Source organism: Triticum dicoccoides, chromosome 3B (genome assembly GCF_002162155.2).
Source record: "Triticum dicoccoides isolate Atlit2015 ecotype Zavitan chromosome 3B, WEW_v2.0, whole genome shotgun sequence".
NCBI lineage: Eukaryota > Viridiplantae > Streptophyta > Magnoliopsida > Poales > Poaceae > Triticum > Triticum dicoccoides.
Genome location: NC_041385.1, coordinates 163,932,686 through 163,939,406, shown reverse-complemented (window position 1 = coordinate 163,939,406; position 6,721 = coordinate 163,932,686).

Here is a 6,721-nt window from a genome sequence, read left to right as displayed (position 1 = left end):
ATACATGGCCGTGGAATATTTCGGGCTTAAGAGGATGAGTGTGCAATGTGTGTCACTGCACAGAACACGGAATGTTAGAGAAAAAAAAGAACGATCGAAATATAAGAAATCATATGTTACGGGGCGGTGAGGGGATGAATTACTCGGGAAAGTAAGGCACGAGGAAGTTATCCTTATCTGGGTTTGCCAGAATGACGCCTTCGAGGTGTGAACTGGCGACTTGCCGATCCCCAGTGCTGCCCAAGATCTTGGCACGCATGTAGAAGGGGTCGACTATCACGATGTCCGGGGTCTTGTCTCGAATGATCCGCATCTCCATACTCAGCGAAAACAGCTGAACGAAGGTGTAGTGCAGCGGATGAAGATTAAACATAGCAAAGATGTCATCAAACCATAGGATGATCGTACCCCCGATGGCGCCATCCACAAAGCCCTTGCCCTCTGGCACCTTGGCCACGAAAACCGGGTATGCCACATCATTCTGGGAGAGACGCATCTTCTCCAAAGAAAGAACACTGTCATGCAGACTCCGCATAGCATCGGTTGCAGCATTGAGCATATTTGTCGGTAGCATTGCCCTACCCGCCACAAGCACCCTCCTTGAGATATCCTTAGGTGAAGGTGGCCCGTCCTAAGCACGGATCGTACTCGGTGCCGGCTGGCTCGCATCGGCGCCCTTGTTAGTCTTTCATTTTCGTCCCTTCTTCTTGATCTGATGTAATGGGACCGAGTTCTGCTCACAGACCACCTTCTTGAGCGTGTTGGGGCTGATAATATTTCGCACCTCAGCTATCTGAGGCTCGGTGAAGGCGGGAGCTGGAGGCGTCTCCTGAGAACTGAAGCCAGACGACGCCTGTTGCAATTGGATTTCTCCGCCGTACCAGCTAGATCGCGGTCGTCTTGGTTGGGTTCTTGAGAAGGAGGCCCGCCGAAGTCGTCACCGTACCCATGTTCGGCAAAGTACTTATCGACGTTGGTAAATGTACCGTCGTCATCTGGATCTTGTGCCATATGCATGTCCGGATCCTGTGCCATAGGGATGTACGGCGTATCCGGTAGCGTTGCGGAGTTCTTGCCATGGCTTGGCGCCGGCACGACTGGCGGTCTTGTCTGTGGGGTGGTGTCCCCCGCCCCCAAACGAATCTGGCTCTTCGGCCAAAGCAGGGGCCAGTTTACGCAGGCGCTGAAGGTCATCTCATCTTCTTGGTCGGCCCCAGTGGGTCGAATCGGAGGTAACAGCTTGTCGCAGCCTGGCAGCACCCGAACCAGTTCAACCCTATACACTGTTGGTGGCATCGGATTACCGTGGAACACGGGGTTGCCTGGTTGAACGATTCTGCCCTTGGCGACATCGACCAACTCGCCGCCCATGAAGTGCAAGAGAGTGCAAGGAACGTCGGCGGTGCCCTGCGAAAACATGTAGGGCGTCAGGGATGCCCAGTCAAAGGCAAGGAGATGAAGTCGTCGTCCGGGAGGCTTAGTTACCGTGATGCCGTCGATCTCGGCTAATGTCGAGGCACCGCCAACGGCGAGCGTGCAACTGACGGAGGGGCCGCTTGCTGGCGAGGTGTCGGTCGGTGTACACCCGGGTGCGTTAAGCTCCAATGCCCGTGCCGGCGCCGGAGACACGAATACCGCATCCGCCGGAGACACCAATGGTGCCGCCTGAGACACCAATGGCGCTGCCTGCGTGTTGTGCGAGTTGCTGGCCGTGAAGCTGGGAACCGGGGGAGGCCCCTGTTGGTCGCCCGCAATCCACGTCGTCAGCCCCTGAATCAACGTAGGCATCATGGCAGTGAGCGTCGTTCCCAGTTGTACTTGCACTTGCTCTTGGATAATCTCCGGAATCCGCGCCACTTGTGCCTTGAGTGCTTCAACCTCGCACGACTGGCTTTCCGAGCTGGTCTTTTTCTCCTTTCGCCCACCAGCGGTATAGTATGATGACCATTTTGTGGACAAGCCTTTGCCGGCCACACGACCAGCTGACGACGGCTTACTCAGCTTATCCTTGTTTTTCATTACGTTCAACGCTCTATTTAAAGGGGTGTCGAAAGGGGAGCTCTGAGACGACCCCGCACTACTGCTTTCAGTGTCCTGTGGAAGGAAAGTGAACCATTTAGAAATATTGGGGATTAATTAGAATGCAACCATATGGAGCTAATTACGCGGGGGTGTATTCCTTACCAAAACAAGCTCAAGCGCCATGGTCTTTGGATCCGTGGTAAGCTCCTTTGTTACCGGGTCCTCCTTGTACCGGGCCCTGACATAGTTCCTGGTCTGCCTGTCATGGTATTTCTCGAAGCAGGCGGTAGGCCTTGCTCGGCACGCACCGCGTCCTCCTTGTCCCATATAGGCTCCACCACTCTGTAACCGCCGGGACCGAGTTGGTGGACCCCTAAGTTCAACTCCCGCATTTCTTTTCCCCACTGACTTGATTCGGAGGTTGCGCTGCTCTCGCACTTGATCTTGAACTCCTTGTAGTCATCTTCGCTGATCAAAGGATATTTCGCCTTGATCTTCTCATAACTATCACCTTTTTCAATCATTGCCTTCACCGTGCTTCTCCAAGTAGACAGGGCCGTGCTCATCTTTGTGAGGGCGGCACTGTTCACTTTATTCCTGAGAGGCGTGTGTTTGCAAAGTCAGCGGGGAACTTGTATCGTTCGTGCAGCTTCGTGAAGAGGAGGCTGCGCAAATTCCCTCGGTCCTTATGCCTTAGGTTCTCGGTGTTGATCGAGACGGTGCTCCGGAGAATGCACCCGAGCTGAACCGAGTACCCCTTGACTAATTCTTTGGGCGTCGTTGGATGCCCGTCGGAGTTCACTTCAGTAAACTCCTCCTTGATGGTGCCGAGCATGCTCGAGCGCCGGTCCTTCCGTTGCCTCTTCGGTTGGCTGCCATCTGTGTGTGCGCCGCCATCATCAGTGGTGGCATCCTCGGCGGCACCATCAGTGGTGTCATCCCCGACGCCACTAGGGGTTGTCTAGTCAGGATTGGTGTCTTCCGTGGCATCCTCATAGTGGTGAGGTTCTTCCTCCAACTCCTAGGACAGCTCCTAGAATTGCTTGCCGCCCGAACCGCCGGCCTCATCGTTCTGGGCCATGTTTCGCTCTAAATAGGAAAAAAGTTTGGTCAAGAAGTTGGTTATTGTCAAGGAACAAGATCATGGTCTCATCATTTAGGGTTTGTCGACACCGAGGCATCCTAAAAGCTAAGCTTTTATCATTTAGTGTTTGTCGATGCCGAGGCACCCTAAAAGCCTAAGCGTACATCATTTAGGTTCTCATCGACACTTAGGCACCCTAAAAGCCAAGGTTTCATCATTTAGGGTTTGTCGACGCCGAGGCACCCTAAATGCAAAGTTAACTTTTCATCATTTAGGGTTTATCGATGCCGAGGCACCCTAGGTTGGGCCTAATCACTTTGCACTAATCACTTGGCTCTATTGCCACCTATGTTGGGTTTATCATCTAGGGTTTATCGATGCTAAGGAGAATTCTAAGTTGGGCCTAATCACTTGGCTATATTTCCACCTATGGTTTAATGCAGCAAGAATAAAGGGGCAGTTGATCCTACTTAATTAAGTACTAAGATACCCCGGCCCATGCATTAGTAGCAAGTACCCCATATGTCCAATTTCTAGCAAAGTCATGCTAAAATTCACGGAAAATTTCAGAATGACATTTGCTGAAAATAGGACATATGGAGTACCCGAATTTGCCAGAACGGAAGTTAATCGACATTCCGACAAACTCAAGGGCCTCTCGGGGTACCTGCAAAATCATCACGACATGAAGGGCCTCTCAAGGGCCTCAAGCAGCAGCGGCGTATCCCAGGACCCCATTTTTTGCTAAATTTCTTTGAGTAACAATCAGAGCAGAAAATTCAGCGTATTTCTATACAACAACACTGTAAAGATGAATAACAGTTCTACAGCAGCCCATTTATATACAACAGCATCTTTGGTCATACCAATTTCTGAAACAATTCAAATTTGAACTGTATCTCTGGTCATACAAATTATGCCCACTTGAGTTGGAGTTAATGACCTCGATAGACTGTCACTCGCAGTAAGAGTGTAGCACTACTAGTACTAGCCTTGTACTACTTGTAATGGAAGAATATGACACAGTGCTAGTACACAGGTACAAATTATAATCAGTAGGAAAATATCATCATAATAATATCATCATTCAGCAGGAAAACAACCTTAGCTAGGTTAGTTCTAAACTACCTATGGCAATCTCACTTTTAGAAAAGGAGGAGCATCACACACATATATATGTATAGCAATTGACAGGAGCTTCATCATTTTTAGTAACAATAATACATATATAGCAATTGGAAGCAAACAGATGTACACATAAGATAAAAATGTAGTGCTGAAAGTTTAATGCTTACAAAAGACTTGCTGAAATAGTGAAAAATATGGAGTCACCAAGCTGGCTAAGAAACTCCCAAAGTCCACTAGCAAATCCAAGATCTAATCCTGTTACACACATCATAACAATTTGAGATAATTAGGATAAGGATAGTAGGAAATGAAAAAGAAAGAGCTCAAAAAACAATCGCTGTAGTTCATTTCAGTACTATAGTTCAGTACCATAAGCCTACATTTCAAAATCCAATCATCTCACAATCAAATAAAATTTCCAGAGGCAGAGCCACTGTACAATACTGTATCAAGGAAACAACCTAATTTCAGTAAGGAAATTAACTGAATTTAAAGAGATAAAGCTTCTTGGCTCTCCACACTCTACTCCACTGGAGGCACCAAACTAATTTGCAATCAACCCTGAACAATAAGTAGAGTATATTTCAAACATCTGGAACTAAACCAACCTAACTAATCACAACAAGGTGGCATGCATAGAAATCTGGAACTAAAGGACAATCTGGATTTATAGCACATGTTGCAGCCACTATAGAAGTTATTAACGTAATAATAAAAGACTTCAAGGGGCAAATAAAGCCACAGTTCAAGTGCTCAAACTCTCAAAGGGACATGTAGGAGCAAACCTTGGAAGCAGCAGGAGCAGCTGCAGCAGGAGCCGATGATGCACTCACCCAGAGGCCTAGCCAGGGAACCTGCATAATCAACACACATAAAGCAACCATGAATATAATTAAACACATACATAGGGCAGATTAATCTACCATGCTAAGTGACAGCATACTAAGGTAGAACAAAAAGCACTACAGCCCATTATCTGTTGTTTGGGCACTACCGCGAACACCTTGACAGATATATTTGTGCGGCTTTTACCAAAAAACTAAGCGGTAACTGATCATTGAACACTATCTGTTGTTTGTCAGTGAGATAAGAATGAAGTCACTCCTCTGTTTACAATACAAATTGATAGATTGTAAGTACAGTACGGTATTTCGCCCAAATCTGCAAGTGTCGTGTTCCCCACAGGGACTAGGTGATGGTGACTATGCTCGGCTAAAGCTAGGTGACAGAATTCATAATATGGCTACAAGAAAATAAACCTAAACTAAACAAGGTTGTTCCCGAAGATAATCCACAAAGAAAATGAAAAATAGCAAAGGGAGGTTCAGATTTTACCCACTGTCATTTTGGTATTTTGTTTTATTTGAGAAAGTAAACAAAGGGTAGAAACAATACTATGACAAGGACAGAAATATATCACAACACAAAAATATATATTCTCGCATGAACATAGTTAACACAAGGACTACAGAACACATCACACATATGCAAACAGGGGGTTACAAGACATAATTCTAGTACTCACAGGTCAACAAAATGAGTGGTATTAAACAAGCACCAGTCAAGAAACGAACACATAGGGGATCACACGCATATGCTAGAAGATTACTATATAATAGAGCATATCACACATAGTAAATATAATTCAGACAACTAGACATTAACTAGTCAGAACAAACAATAAAATGCACTATATTTTGTGAGTACGAAACTGAACAATTGTCAAGTTGCAAGCTCTTATGAAATCTGAATATTTCAGGAACTACACATATCAATTCTGAATATTGCAAAGTACTGAACAATAAACTTCTCAAGATTACAGAAATTTGAGATCAGATAGAGAGAGAAAAGCAGCAACAATAAGTTGGAGAACTTGAGCGGAGGAGGAGCAGGAGTAGGGACGAGGGGAGGAGCAGCAGTAGCGAGAAGGAGTGGAGGTGCAGCAGGGGACGTGGGAGAAGAAGAGCAGCAACAAAGGGATCAAAGGAGAAGCACCAAGCAGCGGCAGCAGCACAGGGGTGCAAGGAATAGCAGCAGCAGAGATGGAGAGGGAAGAGCAGCAGCGTGCTGAGGAGCAGCAGGGAGGAGAGACTCGCGTGGAGCACCAGACAATCGTGCCTCCCCTCGTCTGGTCGGGCGCGCGAGGTGGTGCTGGTGCTGATGGCGGCGGTGGCTGGAAATGGTGGCGATGGTGGATGTGTTGTTGGATGGGTGTGGAGTGGTGGATGGAGATGCGGTGGTGCGCCGCCACACCAGCCTGGACGCGGCGGTGGCCGGAGGTGGAAGAAGAAGTGGTGAGGGAGAGAGAGAAGTGCCAGGCCTGATGGGGAATGGAGGGTTGTACCTTCGCAACAGCGAGGAGGCACGATGGTGATGCGGGCGGCGGCGAGATTCTCGTGGTGGGGGCGGAGAGGCGACGCGGGCTCCTCGTGGTCCTCCTCCTGGTCCTCCTCCTCCGGCTCGGGGCGCGGGGGTGCGGGGACGGCG